Here is a 25,981-nt window from a genome sequence, read left to right as displayed (position 1 = left end):
TATATTCCCTCTATACCCACTTTGTTGATAGTTTTTATCATGAATGGATGTTGAATTTTATCAAATGCTTTTTCTGCATCTATTGAGATTGTCATGTGGTTTTTGTCCTTTCTTTTGTTATGTGGTGTATCACATTGATTGATTTGCATATGTTGAAAAATCCTTGTGACCCTGGGATGAATCCAACTTGATCATGGTGTTTGTGTTCTTGGATTCAGTTTACTAATAGTTTGTTAAGAATTGTTGCATCTATTCTTCAAAAATATTGGCCTGTAATTTTCTTTTTTGGTAGTGTCTTTGTCTGGTTTTGGTATCAGGGTGATGGTGGCTTCATAGAATGAATTTGGGAGTGTTCCCTATTCTTCAATCTTTTGGAAGAGTTGAGAAGGATTGGTATAAATTCTTCTTTGTATCTTTGGTAGAATTCCCCAGTGAAGCCACCCAGTCCGGGACTTTTGTTTGTAGTGAGTTTTTAAAAATAAAGATTCTATTTTATTTCTAGTGATGCGTCTGTTCAAATTATCTATTTCTTCTTGATTCAGTTTTGTCAGGCTGTATGTTTCTAGAAACTTGTCCATTTCTTCTAGGTTGCCCAATTTGTTGGCATATAACTATTCATAGTACTCTCATTATTTTTTGTATTTCTGTAGTATTGGTTGCTATTTCTTCTCTTTAATTTCTTATTTTGTTTATTTGGGTCCTCTCTCTTTTTTTCTTGTTGAGCCTAGATAGAGGTTCATTGATTTTGTTTATCTTTTAAAAAAAAAAACCACCTCTAATTTTTATTGATCTTTTCAAATTTTTTATTTCTAGTTTATTTATTTCCTCTCTGATCTTTATTATTTCCCTCCTTCTGCTGACTCTAAGCTTTGTTTGTTCTTCCTTTCCTAATTATTTTAGGTGAGAACTTAGGTTGTTTGAAATTTTTCTTGTTTCTTGAGGGAGGCCTGTATCACTATGAACTTCTCCTTAGGACTGCTTTTCCTGCATCCCATAGATCTTGTAAGGTTGTGTTTTCATTGTCATTTGTCTCGAGGTATTTTCTGATTTCCATTTTGGTTCATTCTTGACCCATTGGCTTTTTAGTAGCAGGTTTTTTAGTATCCATGTGATCGTTTTTTTTCCTGTGGTTGATTTCTAGTTTCATAATGTGGTCAGAAAAGATGTTTGAAATAATTTCTTCCTCTTAAATCTCTTGAGTCTTCTTTAGTGTCCTAGTATGTGGTCTACCCTAGAGAGTGTTCCATGTATGCTTGAAAAGAATGTGTATTCTGTTGTTTTTCAGATTTAGTGTCTTGTAGATATCAGTTAAGTCCAACTGGTCTATTATGTCATTTAGGATCTCTGTTGCCTTATTCATTTTCTGTCTGGAAGTTCTGTCCATTGATGTCAATGGGGTGTTAGAGTCCCTACTGTTATTCTTTAGGTCTGTTAGTATTTGTTTTAAATATTTAGGTGCTCTTATATCAGGGGTATACATGTTAACTAGTGTAATATCCTCTTCTTGTATTGATTCCTTTACCATTATATAGTGTCCTTCTTTCTCTTTCTTTATGGACTTTGTTTTAAAGTCTATTTTGTCTGATATGAGTATTGTTACTCTTGATTTCTTGTGGTTTTCATTCCTTGAAATATCTTTTCCCATCCTCTCACTTTCAATCTATGTGTGTCCTTCACCCTAAAATGAGTCTCTTGTAGGCAGCATATTGTAGGCTCTTGTTTTATTATCCAGTCTGCCACTCTGTGTCATTTGATTGGCACATTTAGTCCATTGACATTTTAAGTACTTATTGATAAGTATGTGTGCATTGCCATTTTAAACCTTGTTTTTAATTTGATTTTGTAGTTATTCTTTGCCTATTTCTTCTTCTTTTTGGTTTTCCTTTTGTGGGTTGATGGTTTTCTTTTGTATTATGCTTGAGTTCCTTTATTTTTGTTTTCTGTGAATTTATTATATGTTTTTGATTTGTGGTTACCCTGGTTTTCAAGTATGTTAACTACATGTACTTTCTTTAGACTAATAGTCTTATAAATTAAAACACATTCTAAAAGATCTGTATTTTTAAACTCCTTTCTCCCACATTTTGTGATTTTGATGTCCCATTTTAATTCTTCATATTTAGCCTTTTCCTCTTAATTGTAGTTAAAATTGCTTTTACACAAATTTTTTGATTGTTTTTTAATCTATGTACTGGATTATTTAAGTGATCTTCAATCCTTTTATATACTTCCTTTTCCTATTGTGATTTTCCCTTTTCTAAGGATTCTTGCTTCTTTTCTATTATGGAAGACATTTCAATATTTATTTTAGGATAGGCTTAGTATTGCTGTATTCTTTTAGCTTTTTCCTGCCTGAGAAATTCTTTATTTCTCCTTGTATTCTAAATAATAATATTGCTGGGTAGAGTGTCCTAGGTTGCAGGGTTTTTCCTTTTAGAACTTTGAATATATCATGCCACTCCCTTCTGGCCTGCAACGTTTCTGTAGAGAAACCAGCTGATAGCCTTATGGTGATTCCTTTGTAACTGACTCCTTGTTTTTCTCTTGCTGGCTTTACAATCCTCTCATTATCTTTAACTTTTGCCATTTTAATTATAATATGTCTTGGTGTGGATCTATTTGGGACCAACTGTGCTTCCTGTACCTGGATATATATTTCTTTCTTTAGGTTTGGGAAGTTTTCAGCCATAATTTCTTCAAATACCTCTTTGATTCATTTCTCTCTCTTTTTCTTCTTCTGGAACCCTTATGATGTGTAAGTTGGCACACTTTATATTATCCCATAGGTCTCATATATTGCTTTCTTTTTTTCATTTGTCTTGTTTTTTAATGTTCTGATTGGGTGATTTCCCTCATTCTATTTTCTGCATTATTTAGTCTGCTATTCATTGCTTATAGATTGGCTTTTATCTTTTCAAATGTGTTGTCTCATTTTGATAGTTGTCTCATTTTAAATTTTCTAGTTCCTTATAGTGATTTTATCAATAAACTTTTAAAATTCCTGTTGCATTTTTGTTACCTCCTTTTTGATCTTGGAGTCTGGTAGACTGGTGAGATCTCTTTCATTGTTTGTTCTTTCAGGGGGTTTGTTTTGTTCTTTTAACTGGGTGTAGTTCCCCTGCTTTTTTATTTTACTTAACTTTCCATGACTTTAAGGAATTAGAAAGAGTTATCTACTGTGGTCTTGAAGTGCTGTTTTCAGGTGGGAACCTCCCTGTGTAGACTGTGTGAGTCCAATATTTTTGGTGTAAGGACTGTTTGTGGTATGGATGCCAGCTAGTCATGTCTTTCCTCAGAGTGTGCTGGCTGTTATCCCCTTGATAGTGATTGGTGTTGTGGTCACCAAGGCCTGCACTGGATGTTTGGTGGGGCTTTCTCTGTGTTCTGTGGCTGTCACAGCCCTGTTGGGTGCAGGGTATGCCCCTCAGTTTTTGGAGTAGAAGCCCTGAGGGTAGGGTTTAGTAAGGCTCCATTGCCCATAAGTGTGTGCTCTATCTCCAAATAGGTGAGCACTGAAGCAAGTGAGACTTGTGAGGTCACAGCGAACTTATGTGCTGCCCATGCAGGCATCAGCAGTTCTGCCCAGAAGCAGCTTATGGTTGTGTCCCTTTCTCCATTGTGCTTGTCCCAGACTTAGTGCTAGGGTGGTGCTGGGTGCCAGGACATTGTGGCTGTAGGAATCAAGGTGATTGTGTTGCTGCTTTAGACCTGGACTGCCTCTGTGATAGGTTTCTCCTAGGATCTGTCCAATCCAGAATTGGCTCCAAGGTGAAGTGTGAAGTGGACAGAACTGGAGTGATCCTGCTGGGAAAGGAATCACTGCATACTTCTCCCCAGGGGCTGTCCACTGGAGATGTGCAATTCTGTGATTCTGCTGGCCACCTGGTGTATGTGCTGACAAAGTCTGATGCTGCCAGACCTGCCTCTGGACCCACCCCTGCAGTGTGCATGCCGACAATGGGCTCTGAAGTTCAGCCTGGACCACACCCCAGTCCTCTAGGTTGTCTCCATGCAGCTAGACCAAGTCCTCTCCCAGGGCGTTGTGTGGCCTGGGAGTTTCAGCGCCTAATGGCTGCTCATGTTAACAGCCCTGCCCATTGTGCATTTGGGGTTGGAAATTGTGGCAAGATGGCAGCTGTCAACATTGGTCTTCTGCCTTTGTTGCTAGCAAGCCAGCTTTCTCTCAAGCAGAGTCCAGTCTCCTCTGGCAGACCTTCCAGCAGGGAGGGGGGATTTACAGAGTGAGGGCCTCCCTGTGAGGACCCTCCCTCTTTCACAGATTCCCCCCAAGGGAGACAGTCTCATCCTGAAACCTTTTTTCTTTCTGTCCTACCCAGTTATGGGGGGATCTTTCTTGCAGCTTTGGTTGTTTAAAATATCTTCTCTCACTTTCCAGTTGGTTTTCTATGAGAATTGTTCCACATGTAGGTGTATTTTTGATGTGATTGTGGGGGGAGGTGAGCTTCACTTTCTTCTACTCTTCTATCTTGATATACCTCCCACATTTTGTGTTTTTGAAGTCATATTTTACATCTTCATATATATCTCTTCACTGTTTGTTGTAGTTATATTTGATTTTATACTTTTTTGTCTTCTAATCTTTGCACTAGCTTACTTCAGTGGTTGATCCTCAGCCTTTACTCTATATTTGCTTCATTTTTTTCCCAAGGTCTACTAAGCTTTTTAATTTTTAGCATAAATAAAATTGTCATAAGTAGATTTATTCCATTTCATAATCTCTTTGTAGTTTTATCACTATCTAATGAAGAAACTACTCATCTTACCAAATTGCTTTTTAAAACACTTCTTTAGACATGTATTGTAATCAGACATTTTGGCACTGCACATTTACAGATTACCATAACAAAGTCAGTAAATGGCAGATGACATAATTAAGAAGTTATTTTTATAGCAAGATAAATCAAATTATCCTCAACAATATAACCCATAGAGAGACAAACAATAATGAAAGAATTTTAAAATATGCAATAAATTGTCCTAGAAGGGAGGAAAGTGTTTCTCCATAGCACTTTTCAATGCAACAAAGTGGTTATTGAAAAACATTGCATACATTTTAGGTACTTATATTCAAATCCACTTTTATATGTTTTACTTTCATAACTGTATCCCCAAAATATTACATGTGAATATTGCTGGCTAAAATTTTAAACTTGATATGTCTTTGTATGATGGTTTTCAATATTATATTTGCTCATTATTTACTGAAATTTTTTTCACAAGTATTTATCAGGTAACTTCTATGTGTCAGGAATTTTTTAGGTGCTGCTAAAAACAAAAGTTCCCACCTTCAAGGAATTCATTTATTTTCGAGTTTTTCAAAGGAAACTAGTTCCTCTTAGTACCAGTTTAATGAAGCTTTACTTTTTCAGCATATTATTTTACATTATATTGTAAAAGTGGTTACAAATGTTAAACTCTCAGTGTGTGTATGTGTGTGAGACAGAGAGAGAGAGAGAGAGAAACAGAGAGAGAACTTGAGAACTCATTAATGGAGAGGTTCCTTAGGGTATTTTGCCTAGTTTTTTTCATATAGGTTTCAGGCAATTTTATCAATACATATTTTGTAGTGTGATTAATTTGTAACTGCTTAAATTATATCATCTTATTGTCTATATATTTGCCTTTGCTGGTTTGTTTTTTCCTTTCCTACAGATATTTAATTCTTGTTACATTTTCATTTCCACTTAGAGAAGACTCTTTAACAATTCTTTTAGGTTAGGGTTAGTATTGATAAACTATTTTAGTTTTTGCTTTTCTGAGAAGTTTTTATCTCTCCTTCAATACTTTTTGTTGTCAGGAGATCTAGTTCTAAGTCTAGATTCCTCACCATCTGTCTCACATTGTAGTTAGTTATTTAGAGAGGCAATATTTTGATGCAGAAAAAGTAATAAAGAAGAGATAGAGGAACTAAGTAGATATCCTGTCCCCACAGGTGATGTACTAATACCAACATATGTGCTAGGCCCTGTGCTAGACACTGAGAAATACGACAATCTGGAGACTGATATTGTCAGTTCCTTCATAGAGTAGGTATCTTAGAGAGGGGAAAATAAAACATATGTAAACTGACAACTAAATGAAATATTCATAAAACCTGATAAAGTGCCATGGAGAAAGCTACAAGGGCTTTAACAGAAGCTGAGAGAATTGAAATGCAAAAACTATTTTCTTGTACTCCTGCTATAGCTGACTTAAGAACTGAGAGAAGATGTTCACTTCCTCTATTCTCTGTGAATATTTCTCACCAGAACTAGAATCACTTCCAAAGAGATGACCATAAACATTAAAACTTATCTTATGAAAACAGGATATACTGTACTGACACTCATGGTCTGGAATTCTAGAAAACAATTTTCTGAACCAATTTAAAAATATGACCTTGGGCTTGCTTGCCACAAGCTTTTAATTAAGGCATAGAATGTTAATAGAAGGAGATTTTTATAGATTTATCCAGACTCAGGAAAATAAAAGAATGGAAAGAAACATGATTTCTTAAATTTCCAGTGACATGCCTGAAAATACATTATAGAATTTACTTATTGGGTATAAGTGAAGCAGGTTGGATATATAAATTCTTGGACAAGCCCTGCTCAGGATGTTTTCTCACAATTAAAAGAATTTCAGAGCAAAATTGTTACAATGGAGTCACACACAGAACTGGGTCCATGTGTTTGTAGCCACAGATACAAAGCTTGCCAAAATTGAGATAATATTAGTTAAATCTTTGCCCAGGAAACCACAAAGTGGCAAGTACTGGTAGCATGCCTTCAAAAGTAGAATGATGCTTGGTTGTGGCAGGAATATTACATTAAGAAATAAAGTAGATTTGGATGTAAGACCTTAAACCATAAAACTCCTAGAAGAAAACATGGAGGATAAGCTCTTTGACATTGGTCTTAGCAATATCTTTCTAGATATGTCTCCTCAGGCAAGAGAAGCAAAAGTAAAAATAAACAAATGGGACTACATCAAACTTGAAAGCCTCTGCACAGCAAAAGAAACCATCAACAAAATGAAAATACAACCTACTCAATGGGAGAAGACATTTGCAAATGATATATCTGATAAAGGGTTAATACCCAATAACTCATACAACTCAACAACATAAAAACTAAGAACCCAATTTAAAAATGAGTAGAGGAGCTTAATATACATTTTCCTAAAGAAGACATACAGATGGTCAACAGACACATGCAAAGATGTTCAGCATTACTATTTATTATGGAAATACAAATCAAAACCATGGTGAGATATCACCTCACACCTGTTAGAATGGCTACTTTCAAAAAGCCAAGAAAGAACAAGAAAAAGTCACCCTCATACACTGTTGGTGGTGATATAAATTGGTGCAGCCACTATGGAAAACAGTATGGGGGTTCCTCAAAAAATTAGGAATAAAACTACCATATGACCCAGCTATCCCACCCCTGGGTATTTATCCAAAGAATACTGAAACACTAATTCAAAAAGATATATGAACCCCTATGTTCATCACAGCATTATTAATGATAGCCAAGATATGGAAACAACCTAAATGACCATCAACAGATAGATGGGTAAAGAAGATGCTTTATGTATACATATAAGTTATATATAAAGAAATACTACTCAACCATAAAAAAGATGAGATCTTGCCCATTTGCAACAACATGAATGGACCTGGAGGTTATTATGCTACATGAAATAAGTCAGACAGAGAAAGGCAAATACCATATAATTTCATTCACATGTGGAATATAAAAAAGAGATTAAAAAAACCCGAAATAAATAAACAATCCAAAACAAACATGTAGATGCAGAGGACAGAGTAGTGGTTACCAGAGGGGAAGGGCAGGCAAAATTGGTAAAGGGGATCAACTTTATAGTGATGGATGGAAACTAAATTTTTGGTAGTGAACATGCTGAAGTATATACAGAAGTAGAAATATAATGTTATATACATGAAACTTATTTATTGTTATATACCAAGTTTATGTCTTCTACTTTTAAATAAATTTTAAAAAGAAGTAAAATCGACTTCCTTGAAATATGGTCAGTAAGGATCTCATTAATTAAATTTTCCTTGACCTTATTTGTCAACTTTATATGATCTCAGACATAGGCAGAATTTTGAAAAGATGGAATGACATTTATTTTACTGATCTCTTTAAACACCCCCTCTTTCTCCCAGTGATACATCAGTGGAGTGACAGCACTGGATTTGACAGTATGATCAATGGAAACAATCTGCACTTACTTCTCAGCAACTTGTTTCACTGCTATAGCTAGTGTGTGCAGCTGAATATGCAATGAAGTGAAAACAGCCAACATGAAGTGTTTTCTTTTCTGATGGGCATTCCATGTCTTTTCTCATACTTGTCAAATCACCTTATTTCAAGTACCTGTTGTGTTTCAAAGGTAACCTGGTGATAAGAAGTTGGGTGCTTTGTTATTTATATCCCTTCTATTGCAATTGTTGGTAGTAAGGTTAGAATAGATAACAACTATTATCCATTTTAGCTGTACTCTGGAGAGGTAGGGAATTAATTTATAGATAAGAACCAGTCGTGTGCTGGAGTCAGCTGATACTGGCTTGCAACTTCACATTTAGAGACATCTTGTTGGTAGCTTGGCTATAGTGGGAATACTTACACCAAGGAAATTGGCAAATGTTATAAATTAGGACTTCTCCCCCTCTGAAAATAACAGTTTTACCTGCACCCAACTGAATAAATCTCAGATGTCTTGTAATATTCATAGTAGAGACTGGCTTTCATCTCACTTTGTCCATGTGAATTTGGGAGAAATCTTGTTAAATTGATTAAGTGAGGACATTTGTTTATGCACTTTAAAATATTTATTATTTTTTTTTTAAATTTTAAATATAGTAGTGTGTACATGTCAATCTCAAACTCCCAGTCTATCCCTCCCGCCACCCTTCCTCCATGGTAACCATAGGTTAATTCTCTAAGTCTATGAGTCTGTTTCTGTTTTGTAAATAAGTTGATTTGTATCACCTTTTTAAAATATTTATTTATTTATTTATTTATTTAATAGATCTTTATTCGAGTATAATTGCTTCACAATACTGTTAATTTCTGTTGTACAACAAAGTGAATCAGCTATATGCATACATATGTCCCCATATCTCCTACCTCTGGAGCCTCTCTCCCATCCTCCCTATCCCACCCCTCTAGGTCATCACAAAGCACCAAACTGATCTCCTTGTGCTATGCTGATGCTTCCCACTAGCTAGCTATTTTACATTCAGTAGTGTTTATATGTTGATGCTACTCTCACTTCACCCCAGCTTCCACCTCCCACTCTGTGTCCTCAAGTCCATTGTCTATGTCTACATCTTTATTCCTGCCCTGCAACTAGGTTCATCAGTACCAACTTTTTTTTAAGATTCCATATATATGAGTTATCATATGGTATTTGTTTTTCTTTCTGACTTATTTCACTCTGTATGACAGACTCTAGATCCATCCAGCTCACTACAAATAACTCAATTTCATTTCTTTTTATGGCTGAGTAATATTCCATTGTATATATATGATACATCTTCTTTATCCATTCATCTGTCGATGGACATTTAGGTTGCTTCTATGTCCTGGCTATTGTAAACAGTGTTGCAATGAACATTGTGTATCACCTTTTTTAGATTTCACATATAAGTGATATCATATGATATTTGTCTTTCTCTGTCTGACTTACTTCACTTAGCATTATAATCTCCAGTTCTATCCATGTTGCTGCAAATGTCATTATTAGTTATACTTTACTACTAATACTAATGATTCTAGTATCACTCCTGAAGTCTAGGTGGATATTTATTTTGATTCAACTTGACAGCTAGCAAAAGTTCTGTTATAAATGGCGAGGTTTAGACAAGCAGAGACGTGACAAAGGGAATGGGAGGAGGAGTTCCAAGTTCATGACAAGTCAAATTGTGGGATAGGAAAAGTTTAAATTTCTTGCCTATTTCTCTTTCTGTATTTTTTCCCCATTATTTTCCCCACCTTGAGACGCTCAGAGCCTTTCTTCATTACTCCCTCTGCTTATTTGGTTCTCCACCAAATATGCCACTTTACCTGGTCCAGTTCAGTTCAATTCAACAAACATATATTGACTACATTCTGCATGCCAGGAATTGTCTTAGACCCAGGGAATTCAACATTGAATAAAGCACATTCATGCTTAAAAACAGTCTCCACAATTTAGTGTGGCACACACACTAAAAGTAAAAACATTCAGAATGAGTATACATGATTCGATTGCTATGAGCCAAGTTCTACATGGATACTGGGGAGAATAAGAAAGTTTTCTCAAGTTGGAAAGGAGGAAGGATGGGGAAGAATATACACCAGTTATACGAAGAGTTAATATTTATTGAGCAATTATGGGTTAGTTGCTTTTCTAAGGGTTTTACATATCTTAAACTCATTTCATCCTTGCAAAAATGCTATAATTAGTGGGAATATTATTGCCAATTTACTAACATATCCATTGGGTATGGTGAGGTTAAGTTGACAAACACTCACAACTAATAAGTTGTAAAGACAGTTTCGAACATAGCAGAGCCATCGTGGTTACCACTGTGCTGTTTGCAAAGATAGTTTTTTGTTCATCTATCCATAAGTATACATTTATGTATATTAAGTAAAAAATCCATGTTCTTGCATTGTAACAGTTCTAGTGATATGAAGAAAAACTGAAAATGATTTATGCGCACAAGCATTTCAAAATCTAATGGAATAGACATCTCAGCAAATAGAATGTGACAAATTCCATTTAAAAGGGTTGATGAAAGGACATATGAGGAACTCCTACCTGAGATAGGAGTCTCGTACAATGAATATAAATTTTATTTTATTTTATTTTTTTAACATCTTTATTGAAGTATAATTGCTTTACAATGGTGTGTTAGTTTCTGCTTTATAACAAAGTGAATCAGTTATACATATACATATGTTCCCATATCTCTTCCTTCTTGCATCTCCCTCCCTCCCACCCTCCCAATCCCACCCCTCTAGGTGGTGACAAAGCACCGAGCTGATCTCCCTGTGCTATGCGGCTGCTTCCCACTAGCTATCTATTTTACATTTGGTAGTGTATATATGTCCATGACACTCTCTCACCCTGTCACACCTCACCCCTCCACCTCCCCATATGCTCAAGTCCATTCTTTAGGAGGTATGTGTCTTTATTCCCATCTTGCCACTCGGTTCTTCATGACCTTTTTTTTTTTTTTCCCTTAGATTCCATATATATGTGTTAGCATACTGTATTTGTTTTTCTCTTTCTGACTTACTTCACTCTGTATGAGAGACTCTAACTCCATCCACCTCATTACAAATACCTCCATTTCATTTCTTTTTATGGCTGAGTAATATTCCATTGTATATATGTGCCACATCTTCTTTATCCATTCATCCAATGATGGACACTTAGGTTGCTTCCATGTCCTGGCTATTATAAATAGAGCTGCAATGAACATTTTGGTACATGACTCTTTTTGAATTATGGTTTTCTCAGGGTATATGCCCAGTAGTGGGATTGCTGGGTGGTATGGTAGTTCTATTTTTAGTTTTTTAAGGAACCTCCATACTGTTCTCCATAGTGGCTGTATCAATTTACATTCCCACCAACAGTGCAAGAGTGTTCCCTTTTCTCCACAACCTCTCCAGCATTTATTGTTTCTAGAGTTTTTGATGATGGCCATTCTGACCGGTGTGAGATGATACCTCATTGTAGCTTTGATTTGCATTTCTCTAATGATTAAGGATGTTGACCATGCTTTCATGTGTCTGTTGGCCACCTGTATATCTTCTTTGGAGAAATGTCTATTTAGGTCTTAGGCCCATTTTTGGATTGGGTTGTTTGTTTTTTTGTTATTGAGCTGCATGAGCTGCTTGTAAATCTTGTAGATTAATCCTTTGTCAGTTGCTTCATTTGCAAATATTTTCTCCCATTCTGAGGTTTGTCTTTAGGTCTTGTTTATGGTTTCCTTTGCTGTGCAAAAGCTTCTAAGTTTCATTAGGTCCCATTTGTTTATTTGTGTTTTTATTTCCATTTCTCTAGGAGCTGGGTCAAAAAGGATCTTGCTGCGATTTATGTCATAGAGTGTTCTGCCTAAGTTTTCCTCTAAGAGTTTGATAGTGTCTGGCTTTACACTTAGGTCTTTAATCCATTTTGAGTTTATTTTTGTGTATGGTGTCAGGGAGTGTTTTTTGTTCTCAAGATTGCTTTGGCTATTCGGGATCTTTTGTGTTTCCATACGAATTGTGAAATTTTTTGTTCTAGTTCTGTGAAAAATGCCTGTGGTAGTTTGATACGGATTACATTGAATCTGTAGATTGCTTTGGGTAGTACAGTCATTTTCACAATGTTGATTCTTCCAATCCAAGAACATGGTATATCTCTCCATCTATTTGCATCATCTTTAATTTCTTTCATCAGTGTCCTATAATTTTCTGCATACAGGTCTTTTGTCTCCTTAGGTAGGTTTATTCCTAGATATTTTATTCTTTTTGTTCCAGTGGTAAACGGGAGTGTTTTCTTAATTTCACTTTCAGATTTTTCATCATTAGTATATAGGAATGCAAGAGATTTCTGTGCATTAATTTTGTATCCTGCTACTTTACGAAATTCATTGATTAGCTCTAGTAGTTTTCTGGTGGCAGTTTTAGGATTCTCTATGTATAGTATCATGTCATCTGCAAACAGTGACAGCTTTACTTCTTCTTTTCCGATTTGGATTCCTTTTATTTCTTTTTTTTCTCTGATTGCTGTGGCTAACACTTCCAAAACTATGTTGAATAATAGTGGTGAGAGTGGGCAACCTTGTCTTGTTCCTGATCTTAGTGGACATGGTTTCAGTTTTTCACCATTGAGGACAATGTTGGCTGTGGGTTTGTCATATATGGCCTTTATTATGTTGAGGAAAGTTCCATCTATGCCTACTTTCTGCAAGGCTTTTATCATAAACGGGTGTTCAATTTTGTCGAAAGCTTTCTCTGCATCTATTGAGATGATCATATGGTTTTTCTCCTTCAATTTGTTAATATGATGTATCACGTTGATTGATTTGCGTATATTGAAGAATCCTTGCATTCCTGGAATAAACCCCACTTGGTCATGGTGTATAATCCTTTTAATGTACTGTTGGATTATGTTTGCTAGTATTTTGTTGAGGATTTTTGCATCTATGTTCATCAGTGATATTGGCCTGTAGTTTTCTTTCTTTATGACATCTTTGTCTGGTTTTGGTATCAGGGTGATGGTGGCCTCATAGAATGAGTTGGGGAGTGTTCCTCCCTCTGCAATATTTTGGAAGAGTTTGAGAAGGAAAGGTGTTAGATCGTCTCTAAATGTTTGATAGAATTCACCAGTGAAGCCATCTGCTTCTGGGCTCTTGTTTGTTGGAAGATTTTTAATCACAGTTTCAATTTCAGTGCTTGTGATTGGTCTGTTCATATTTTTTATTTCTTCCTGGTTCAGTCTCGGTAGGTTGTGCATTTCTAAGAATCTGTCCATTTCTTCCAAGTTGTCCATTTTATTGGCATAGAGTTGCTTGTAGTAATCTCTCATGATCGTTTGTATTTCTGCAGGGTCAGTGGTTACTTCTTTTTCATTTCTAATTCTATTGATTTGAGTCTTCTCCCTTTTTCTCTTGATTAGTCTGGCTAATGGCTTATCAATTTTGTTTATCTTCTCAAAGAACCGTCTTTCAGTTTCATTGATTTTTCCTATTTTTTCCTTCATTTCTTTTTCATTTATTTCTGATCTGATCTTTATGATTTCTTTCCTTCTGCTAGCTTTGGGGTTTTTTTGTTCTTCTTTCTCTAATTGCTTTAGGTGCAAGGCTAGGTTGTTTATTCGAGATGTTTCCTGTTTCTTGATGTAGGCTTGTATTGCTATAAACTTCCCTCTTAGAACTGCTTTTGCTGCATCCCAGAGGTTTTGGGTCATCCTGTCTCCATTTTCATTTCTTTCTAGGTATTTTTTGATTTCCCCTTTGATTTCTTCAGTGATCACTTCGTTATTAATAGTGTATTGTGTAGCCTCCATGTGTTTGTATTTTTTACAGATCTTTTCCTGTAATGGATATCTAGTCCCATAGCGTTGTGGTCGGAAAAGACACTTGATACGATTTCAATTTTCTTAAATTTACCAAGGCTTGATTTGTGACCCAAGATATGATCTATCCTGGAGAATGTTCCATGAGCACTTGAGAAAAATGTGTATTCTGTTGTTTTTGGGTGGAATGTTCTATAAATATCAATTAAGTCCATCTTGTTTAATGTATTATTTAAAGCTTGTGTTTCCTTATTTATTTTCATTTTGGATGATCTGTCCATTGGTGAAAGTGGGGTTTTAAAGTCCCCTACTATGATTGTGTTACTGTCGATTTCCCCTTTTATGGCTGTTAGTATTTGCCTTACGTATTGAGGTGCTTCTATGTTGGGTGCATAAATATTTACAATTGTTATACCTTCCTCTTGGATTGATCCCTTGAGCATTATATAGTGTCCTTGTTTGTCTCTTGTAATAGTCCTTATTTTAAAGTCTATTTTCTCTGATATGAGAATTGCTACTCCAGCTTTCTTTTGATTTCCATTTGCATGGAATATCTTTTTCCATCCCCTCACTTTCAGTCTGTATGTGTCTCTAGGTCTGAAGTGGGTCTCTTGTAGACAGCATATATATAGGTCTTGTTTTTGTATCCATTCAGCCAGCCTGTGTCTTTTGGTGGGAGCATTTAATCCATTTTCATTTAAGGTAATTATTGATATGTATGTTCCTATTCCCATTTTCTTAAATATTTTGGGTTTGTTATTGTAGGTGTTTTCCTTCTCTTGTGTTTCTTGCCTAGAGAAGTTCCTTTAGCATTTGTTGTAAAGCTGGTTTGGTGGTGCTGAACTGTCTCAGCTTTTGCTTGTCTGTAAAGGTTTTAATTTCTCCATCAAATCTGAATGAGGTCCTTGCTGGGTAGAGTAACCTTGGTTGTAGGTTTTTCTCCTTCATGCCTTTAAGTATATCCTGCCACTCCCTTCTGGCTTGCAGAGTTTCTGCTGAAAGATCAGCTGTTAACCTTATGGGGATTCCCTTGTGTGTTATTTGTTGTTTTTCCCTTGCTGCTTTTAATATGTTTTCTTTATACTTAATTTTTGATAGTTTGATTAATATGTGTCTTGGCGTGTTTCTCCTTGGATTTATCCTGTATGGGACTCTCTGTGCTTCCAGGACTTGATTAACTATTTCCTTTCCCATATTAGGGAAGTTTTCAACTATCATCTCTTCAAATATTTTCTCAGTCCCTTTCTTTTTCTCTTCTTCTTCTGGGACCCCTATCATTCAAATGTTGGTGCGTTTAATGTTGTCCCAGAGGTCTCTGAGACTGTCCTCAGTTCTTTTCATTCTTTTTTCTTTATTCTGCTCTGCAGTAGTTATTTCCACTATTTTATCTTCCAGGTCACTTGTCCCTTCTTCTGCCTCAGTTATTCTGCTATTGATCCCGTCTAGAGTATTTTTAATTTCATTTATTGTGTTTTTCATCATTGCTTGGTTCCTCTTTAGTTCTTCTACATCCTTGTTAAATGTTTCTTGCATTTTGTCTATTCTATTTCCAAGATTTTGGATCATCTTTACTATCATTATTCTGAATTCTTTTTCAGGTAGACTTCCTATTTTCTCTTCATTTGTTAGGTCTGGTGTGTTTTGACCCTGCTCCTTCACCTGCTGTGTGTTTTTTTGTCTTCTCATTTTGCTTATCTTACTGTATTTGGGGTCTCCTTTTCACAGGCTGCAGGTTCGTAGTTCCCGTTGTTTTTGGTATCTGTCCCCAGTGGCTAAGGTTGGTTCAGTGGGTTGTGTAGGCTTCCTGGTGGAGGGGACTAGTGCCTGTGTTTTGGTGAATGAGGTTGGATCTTGTCTTTCTGGTGGGCACGTCCACGTCTGGTGGTGTGTTTTGGGGTGTCTGTGGCCTTATTATGATTTTAGGCAGCCTCTCTGCTAATGGATGGGGCTGTGTTCCTGTCTTGCTAGTTGTTTGGCATATGGTGTCCAGCACTGTAGCTTGCTGGTCGTTGAGTGAAGCTGGGTCTTGAGGTTGAGATGGAGATCTCTGAGAGATTTTCGCCATTTGGTATTACGTGGAGCTGGGAGGTCTCTTGTGGACCAGTGTCCTGAAGTTGGCTCTCCCACCTCAGAGGCACAGCCCTGATGCCTGGCTGGAGCACCAAGAGCCTTTCATCCACACGGCACTCCGGCCACCCTGCTCCTCAGGCCGGGTCCCCGTGGGAGGCGGGGCTGCATGTGGATCTATAAGTTTTATTAATTTTCGATGCTATGCCTACTTCTAAAAATATTTCACTCCAGAAATATTTATTATCTACAGTGAACCTAACTGGGCTGAGCACTTGGGTACAGTAGTTTATTAAAAAGATATTATCCCTTGTATCAGGAATGTCACATTTCCAAAAATACCCTTTCTTTCAGCCAAACTCTGAGAACTATGAGGGCAGTGGTGAGTTTGAATTGTATTTCCATTCCAGAACCTAGAGTGCAGCTATATTAAGTTTACATTTTTAATATGTTTCTTTTTGATTATTATGTCATGATTGTTAACAACCTGCACTTTGGACTCAAGCAGATCTGAGTTTGAGGTTTAGCTTTACCACTTACTACCATCTTGGGCAAGTTACTTAACTACTGCAAGCATCAGTTTCCTTATGCAAAAATTAAAAAAAAAATTATGGGTGTGTTACAAGGATACACATATGGGTTAGGTGAGAGCTAAATAAGATAATGTTGCTATTTAAAGCACTTAGCACAGAGCCGGCAATTTTGTAAGGGATAGGAAATTAATGATTTATATAGTCAGCTGAGCTGTAAAAAACTGAAAGAACTAACAAGGACTTTAGTGTAAGACCAGTCCCTCCTTCACTTGGAAATGGTTAACAAAATATCTGGGTACTCATGGGAGAGTAGAAGGAGATGCAACATGAAAAGCAGGCAAGACCGGCCATTTCAATTACATGCTAAGGAGCTTTAGGGATGGGGAAAATTATAGATGAATTTTAAGTATGAGGATGACACGATCAGATTTATGTTTTACATTTATTACCCTGTTTGTAGTCGGGTTCGGGTGATGAATTAGAAGTTTGGAAATTTGAAGAGAATAGAACCAGGGAGCCAATTAATAATTGAGATAAAAGATGATGAGAGCTTAAACCAGGACAGAGTGACTGGGAATAGAAACTCCTTCTAAACTTCCCTGTTTTGTATTCCATCTTTGAGAGTACTGATGTATGACTGTTAACACTTCTGATATTTTATTTGACTCAGTGCTTCTTTTGCTTATGATGCCTTATTGTGAGGTCCCCACAAAAGACCATGGGTGTATTAACATCTTCAATGCCTAAATCCAAGGCTTAATTAATATGAGATTTCAAGCAGCATAGCAAGGACCATGGAGATGATATCTTGGGGAAAGAGAATTTTCCCTATTTTTCTTAGGCTCAAGTAAAGCCCTAAATAATTCTGTTCACAGATATCACAGCTGATATTGACACCTGCTTTCATCCCATAGCCCACATTTTTAAAAAAGCATTGTGACCAACTATTCTATGTTGTCAGAATAAAGGGAAGTTCTTTTATTAAAACAATGCCAATGTTATCTTAGAGGGTATTAGATATATTTGTCAGGCTTTACTTCTACCAGAGTACTCCAAAGTCAAGTAGGAACCTTTAAAAAATCTTGTTTTAAAAACAAAGATAGGATTTAACCAAAGACATACTCTGCCAACTCATGACAGCAATGGAAATGGAGGCAGTATGCCAGTAACAGCCTGGAAGTATAAGATTGCTAAATAAGGCTCTTCATTGGTGCTGTTTCCCAAAGTGGTATCCAAACGCCCTTTGTCATTAATGAATTCACTGGGGGTGAGATGGTGGGTATAATGGAGAGAAGAGAGTATGGGCAAACGGTGGGAAGGAAGAAAAAATAATTTTCCTTTCTATTTCCTCATTAAGTTCTTGTGATGGAGAAGAAATCTGGTAGAAGCTTGAAGGAGCCAGAAGACTTTTATTCCGTCTTCTGTCTCTCATATGCTAACTGGTTCACTATTTGTAGGTCATGTAACTCTTGTTTTCTCAAATGTAAAATTCATTAAACATCCTTTCAACAAATATGTGATGAATGCCAACTGTGTGCTTCACTCTTTTCTAACGAATCATGGGCATGTAAAATGTATAAAACAGACAAACCCTCAGGGAGTTTAATTCAAATGGGATAAGCAGATATTAAACAATTAAAATGCAAACATATCATTTGCATTATTCTTTATATATGGTAAATATGTGCTTATGTTTGTATTATATTTGGTATAGATTAATACATAATCTAATTAATTACAAGAGGTATAAAGCTATTACATAATAAATTATATATTGCATATAATAATATGTAACAAAATGACAATAATAATATCGTTCTTCTAAACATCACAAGTGGCGTAAGAATTGAAATTTCTAAAGTCCTTTTGAAAAATACAACATACTCTGTAAATGAAAACCACATTTATTCATTCACAAGGTTATAAAGGTTGTGCTAGATTTAATTTCAAGGTTCTCTGTCTCTAATATTTCACGTCCTGGCTTTAGAAGGGTACTGACATTTTAGACCCTGATGCTTAGACTCATATCATCAAAAGATCTTGAAGACTACCAATAAAGTTGAGTTTGGAGATGCAGGCTGGTGTTGCGCCTAATCTGGCGGTTCTGGTTGACATAAACACTGTGGTCCTGGGGAACTTTACTGGCTTAACATGCTTTATGGTATTAGACAGTGGCTACCCTAGCAGCTGGTATATTTCTTATAGCACATTATGCTTCCTGTAATTATTTTAGGTCTCCCTGAGGGCTAGAGAGATGTTGGCTATATCTTTATGACCCTTCTGCCTAGAATAATGTCTGACCTCTGGTAGGTGCTCAGTAGGTGCTGAAACAATGATTGTTTGACTACATGGTAACTGTTAGGATTGGCACTTACTGTAAAACTACTGGAAGTGACTGGGAAGTGTTAATGTGTCCAGATGAGCTCCCTGCTATCTGCTGCTTTCAGTGCAGACCTCTTTTTCCTTTGCAAGGTAATTCATGGAGAAAAGAAACAAGGCAAAAAAGTAGTTTGGCACCCCTGGAAGCTGAGTTCTCCCGATCACTTAAATTTTTTCAATTTTTTTCTTAAGAACATCTTGCATCATTCAAAAGGTATGCTTTTGGCAAGATGGTGGAAGAGTAAGATGCGGAGATCACCTTCCTTCCCACAGATACAGTAGAAATACATCTACACGTGGAACTGCTCCTACAGAACACCCACTGAACACTGGCAGAAGACATCAGACCTCCCAAAAGGCAAGAAAATCCCCACGTACTTGGGTAGGGCAAAGAAAAAAGAAATAACAGAGACAAAAGAATAGGGACGGGACCTGCACCAGTGGGAGGGAGCTGTGAAGGAGGAAAGTTTTGCACACACTAGGAAGCCCCTTCATGGGCAGAGACTGCGGGTGGCAGAGGGGGGAAGCTTCAGAGCCACAGAGGAGAGCGCAGCCACAGGGTTGCGGAGGGCAAAGCAGAGAGATTCCCGCACGGAGGATCAGTGCTGAGTAGCACTCACCAGTCCGAGAGGCTTGTCTGCTCAGCCGCCGGGGCGGGTGGGGGCTGGGAGCTGAGGCTCGGGCTTCGGTGCTAGCCGGGAGGGAGTCCGGGAAAAAGTCTGCAGCTGCCGAAGAGGCAAGAGACTTTTTCTAGCCTCCTTGTTTCACGGCAAGCAAGGAGAGGGGATTCAGAGCGCCGCCTAAACGAGCTCCAGAGACAGGCGCGAGCCGCAGCTATCAGCGCAGACCCAAGAGGCGGGTGCGAGCTGCGGCTAACAGCGTGGACCCCAGAGACAGGCGCGAGCTGCGGTTATGAGCGCAGACCCCAGAGACGGGCAGGAGATGCTAAGGCTGCTGCTGCCACCACCAAGAAGCCTGTGTGTGAGCACAGGTCACTCTCCACACTGCCCCTCCTGGGAGCCGGTGTAGCTTGCCACTGCCAGGCTCCCGTGATCCAGGGACAACTTCCCCGGGAGAACGCACGGCACGCCTCAGGCTGGTGCAACGTCATGCCGGCCTCTGCTGCCGCAGGCTCGCCCCACATCCATACCCCTCCCTCCCCCCGGCCTGAGTGAGCCAGAGCCCCCGAAGCAGCTGCTCCTTTAACCCCATCCTGTCTGGGCGGGGAACAGATGCCCTCAGGCGACCTATTTGCAGAGGCGGGTCCAAATCCAAAGCTGAACCCCGGGAGCTGTACGAACAAAGAAGAGAAAGGGAAATCTCTCCCAGCAGCTTCAGAAGCAGCAGATTAAAGCTCCACAAACAACTTGATGTGCCTGTATCTGCTGAATACCTGAATAGACAATGAATCATCCCAAATTCAAGAGGTGGACTTTGGGAGCAGGATATATTAATTTTTCCCCTTTTCCTTTTTTTGTGAGTGTATATGTGTATGCTTCTGGGTGAAATTTTGTCTGTATAGCTTTGCTTTCACCATTAGTCCTAGGGTTAGGTCCGTCCATTTTTTTTTTTTTTTTTTTTACTTTTTTTTCAACTTAAAAAAATTTTTTTCCTAATAAATGTTTTCTTAATAATTTTTTTTATTTTTTGTTTTTAGAAATTAAAAAAATTTTTAATAAATTTTTTCATATTTTTTATTTTAAAAAATTAAAAAAAATTTTCTTAATAATTTTTTTCTTATTTTTTATTATAAAAATAAATAAATCTATTTTTAAAAATTAAAAAAAATTTTTCTGAATACATTTATTCTTAATAATTTTTTTCGTATTTTTTATTATAATAGCTTTATTTTATTTTATTGTATCCTCTTTCTTTCTAATTTTTTCTCCCTTTTATTCTGAGCCGTGTGGATGAAAGGCTCTTGGTGCTCCAGCCAGGCATCAGGGCTGTGCCTCTGAGGTGGGAGAGCCAACTTCAGGACACTGGTCCACAAGAGACCTCCCAGCTCCATGTAATACCAAATGGCAAAAATCTCTCAGAGATCTCCATCTCAACCTCAAGACCCAGCTTCACTCAACGACCAGCAAGCTACAGTGCTGGACACCCTATGCCAAACAACTAGCAAGACAGGAACACAGCCCCATCCATTAGCAGAGAGGCTGCCTAAAATCATAATAAGGCCACAGACACCCCAAAACACACCACCAGACGTGGACGTGCCCACCAGAAAGACAAGATCCAACCTCATTCACCAGAACACAGGCACTAGTCCCCTCCACCAGGAAGCCTACACAACCCACTGAACCAACCTTAGCCACTGGGGACAGATACCAAAAACAACGGGAACTATGAACCTGCAGCCTGTGAAAAGGAGACCCCAAACACAGTAAGATAAGCAAAATGAGATGACAAAAAAACACACAGCAGATGAAAGAGCAAGGTAAAAACCCACCAGACCTAACAAATGAAGAGGAAATAGGAAGTCTACCTGAAAAAGAATTCAGAATAATGATAGTAAAGATGATCCAAAATCTTGGAAATAGAATAGACAAAATGCAAGAAACATTTAACAAGGATGTAGAAGAACTAAAGAGGAACCAAGCAATGATGAAAAACACAATAAATGAAATTAAAAATACTCTAGACGGGATCAATAGCAGAATAACTGAGGCAGAAGAAGGGATAAGTGACCTGGAAGATAAAATAGTGGAAATAACTACTGCAGAGCAGAATAAAGAAAAAAGAATGAAAAGAACTGAGGACAGTCTCAGAGACCTCTGGGACAATATTAAATGCACCAACGTTCGAATGATAGGGGTCCCAGAAGAAGAAGAGAAAAAGAAAGGGACTGAGAAAATATTTGAAGAGATGATAGTTGAAAACTTCCCTAATATGGGAAAGGAAATAGTTAATCAAGTCCTGGAAGCACAGAGAGTCCCATACAGGATAAATCCAAGGAGAAACACGCCAAGACACATATTAATCAAACTATCAAAAATTAAATATAAAGAAAACATGTTAAAAGCAGCAAGGGAAAAACAACAAATAATACACAAGGGAATCCCCATAAGGTTAACAGCTGATCTTTCAGCAGAAACTCTGCAAGCCAGAAGGGAGTGGCAGGATATACTTAAAGGCATGAAGGAGAAAAACCTACAACCAAGGTTACTCTACCCAGCAAGGACCTCATTCAGATTTGATGGAGAAATTAAAACCTTTACAGACAAGCAAAAGCTGAGACAGTTCAGCACCACCAAACCAGCTTTACAACAAATGCTAAAGGAACTTCTCTAGGCAAGAAACACAAGAGAAGGAAAACACCTACAATAACAAACCCAAAATATTTAAGAAAATGGGAATAGGAACATACATATCAATAATTACCTTAAATGAAAATGGATTAAATGCTCCCACCAAAAGACACAGATTGGCTGAATGGATACAAAAACAAGACCCATATATATGCTGTCTACAAGAGCCCCACTTCAGACCTAGAGACACATACAGACTGAAAGTGAGGGGATGGAAAAAGATATTCCATGCAAATGGAAATCAAAAGAAAGCTGGAGTAGCAATTCTCATATCAGACAATATAGACTTTAAAATAAGGACTATTACAAGAGACAAAGAAGGACACTATATAATGCTCAAGGGATCGATCCAAGAGGAAGGTATAACAATTGCAAACATTTATGCACCCAACATAGGAGCACCTCAATACATAAGGCAAATACTAACAGCCATAAAAGGGGAAATCGACAGTAACACAATCATAGTTGGGGACTTTAACACCCCACTTTCACCAATGGACAGATTATCCAAAATGAAAATAAATAAGGAAAAACAAGCTTTAAATGATACATTAAACAAGATGGACTTAATTGATATTTATAGGACATTCCACCCAAAAACAACAGAATACACATTTTTCTCAAGTGCTCATGGAACATTCTCCAGGATAGATCATATCTTGGGTCACAAATCAGGCCTTGGTAAATTTAAGAAAATTGAAATCGTATCAAGTATCTTTTCCAACCACAATGCTATGAGACTAGATATCAGTTACACGAAAAAATCTGTAAGAAATACAAACAAATGGAGGTTAAACAACACAATACTTAATAATGAAGTGACCACTGAAGAAACCAAAGGGGAAATCAAAAAATACCTAGAAATAAATGACACTGGAGACACGACGACCCTAAACCTATGGGATGCAGCAAAAACAATTCTAAGAGGGAAGTTTATAGTAATACAAGCCTACATCAAGAAACAGGAAACATATCGAATAAACAACCTAACCTTGCACCTAAAGCAATTAGAGAAAGAAGAGCAAAAAAACCCCAAAGCTAGCAGAAGGAAAGAAATCATAAAGATCAGATCAGAAATAAATGAAAAAGAAATGAAGGAAACAATAGCAAAAATCAATGAAACTAAAAGCTGGTTCTTCAAGAAGATAAACAAAATTGATAAGCCATTAGCCAGACTCATCAGGAGAAAAAGGGAGAAGACTCAAATCAATAGAATTAGAAATGAAAAAGGAGAAGTAACCACTGACCCTGCAGAAATACAAACGATCATGACAGATTACTACAAGCAGCTCTATGCCAATAAAATAGACAACTTGGAAGAAATGGACAGATTCTTAGAAATGCACAACCTACCGAGACTGAACCAGGAAGAAATAAAAAATATGAACAGACCAATCACAAGCACTGAAATTGAAACTGTGATTAAAAATCTTCCAACAAACAAAAGCCCAGCACCAGATGGCTTCACAGGCGAATTCTATCAAACATTTAGAGAAGAGCTAACACCTATCTTTCTCAAACTCTTCCAAAATATTGCAGAGGGAGGAACACTCCCCAATTCATTCTACGAGGCCACCATCACCCTGATACCAAAACGAGACAAAGATGTCACAAAGAAAAAAATACAGGCCAATATCACTGATGAACATAGATGCAAAAATCCTCAACAAAATACTAGCAAACATAATCCAAAAGCACATTAAAAGGATTATACACCATGACCAAGTGGGTTTTATTCCAGGAATGCAAGGATTCTTCAATATACGCAAATCAATCAAAGTGATACATCATATTAACAAATTGAAGGAAAAAACCCATATGATCATCTCAATAGATGCAGAGAAAGCTTTCGACAAAATTCAACACCCATTTATGATAAAAGCCCTGCAGAAAGTAAGCATAGAGGGAACTTTCCTCAACATAATAAAGGCCATATATGACAAAACCACAGCCAACATTGTCCTCAATGGTGAAAAACTGAAACCATGTCCACTAAGATCAGGAACAAGACAAGGTTGCCCACTCTCACCACTATTATTCAACATAGTTTTGGAAGTGTTAGCCACAGCAATCAGAGAAGACAAAGAAATAAAAGGAATCCAAATCAGAAAAGAGGAAGTAAAGCTGTCACTGTTTGCAGATGACATGATACTATACATAGAGAATCCTAAAACTGCCACCAGAAAACTACTAGAGCTAATCAATGAATTTGGTAATATAGCAGGATACAAAATTAATGCACAGAAATCTCTTGCATTCTTATATACTAATGATGAAAAATCTGAAAGTGAAATTAAGAAAACACTCCCGTTTACCATTGCAACAAAAAGAATAAAATATCTAGGAATAAACCTACCTAAGGAGACAAAAGACCTGTATGCAGAAAATTATAGGACACTGATGAAAGAAATTAAAGATGATACAAATAGATGGAGAGTTATACCATGTTCTTGGATTGGAAGAATCAACATTGTGAAAATGACTCTACTACCCAAAGCAATCTACAGTTTCAATGCAATCCCTATCAAACTACCACAGGCATTTTTCACAGAACTAGAACAAAAAATTTCACAATTTGTATGGAGACACAAAAGACCCTGAATAGCCAAAGCAATCTTGAGAACGAAAAATGGAGCTGGAGGAATCAGGCTCCCTGACTTCAGACTATATTACAAAGCTACAGTAATCAAGACAGTTTGGTACTGGCACAAAAACAGAAATATAGATCAATGGAACAGGATAGAAAGCCCAGAGATAAACCCACGCCCATATGGTCAGCTTATCTTTGATAAAGGAGGCAAGCATATACAGTGGAGAAAAGACAGCCTCTTCAGTAAGTGGTGCTGGGAAAATTGGACAGGTACATGTAAAAGTATGAAATTAGAACACTCCCTGACACCATACACAAAAATAAACTCAAAATGGATTAAAGACCTAAGTGTAAAGCCAGACACTATCAAACTCTTAGAGGAGAACATAGGCAGAACACTCTATGACATAATTTGCAGCAAGATCCTTTTTGACCCAGCTCCTAGAGAAATGGAAATAAAAACACAAATAAACAAATGGGACCTAATGAAACTTAAAAGCTTTTGCACAGCAAAGGAAACCATAAACAAGACCAAAAGGCAACCCTCAGAATGGGAGAAAATATTTGCAAATGAAGCAACTGACAAAGGATTAATCTACAAGGTTTACAAGCAGCTCATGCAGCTCAATAACAAAAAAACAAACAACCCAATCCAAAAATGGGCAGAAGACCTAAACAGACATTTCTCCAAAGAAGATATACAGATGGCCAACAGACATATGAAAGCATGGTCAACATCCTTAATCATTAGAGAAATGCAAATCAAAGCTACAATGAGGTATCATCTCACACCGGTCAGAATGGCCATCATCAAAAAATCTAGAAACAATAAATGCTGGAGAGGGTGTGGAGAAAAGGGAACACTCTTGCACTGTTGGTGGGAATGTAAATTGAATCAGACACTATGGAGAACAGTATGGAGGTTCCTTAAAAAACTAAAAATAGAACTACCATATGACCCAGCAATCCCACTACTGGGCATATACCCTGAGAAAACCATAATTCAAAAAGAGTCATGT

Source organism: Balaenoptera ricei, chromosome 17, assembly GCF_028023285.1.
Source record: "Balaenoptera ricei isolate mBalRic1 chromosome 17, mBalRic1.hap2, whole genome shotgun sequence".
In the NCBI taxonomy this organism is placed as follows: Eukaryota; Metazoa; Chordata; class Mammalia; order Artiodactyla; family Balaenopteridae; genus Balaenoptera; species Balaenoptera ricei.
This window is presented reverse-complemented; position numbering follows the sequence as displayed.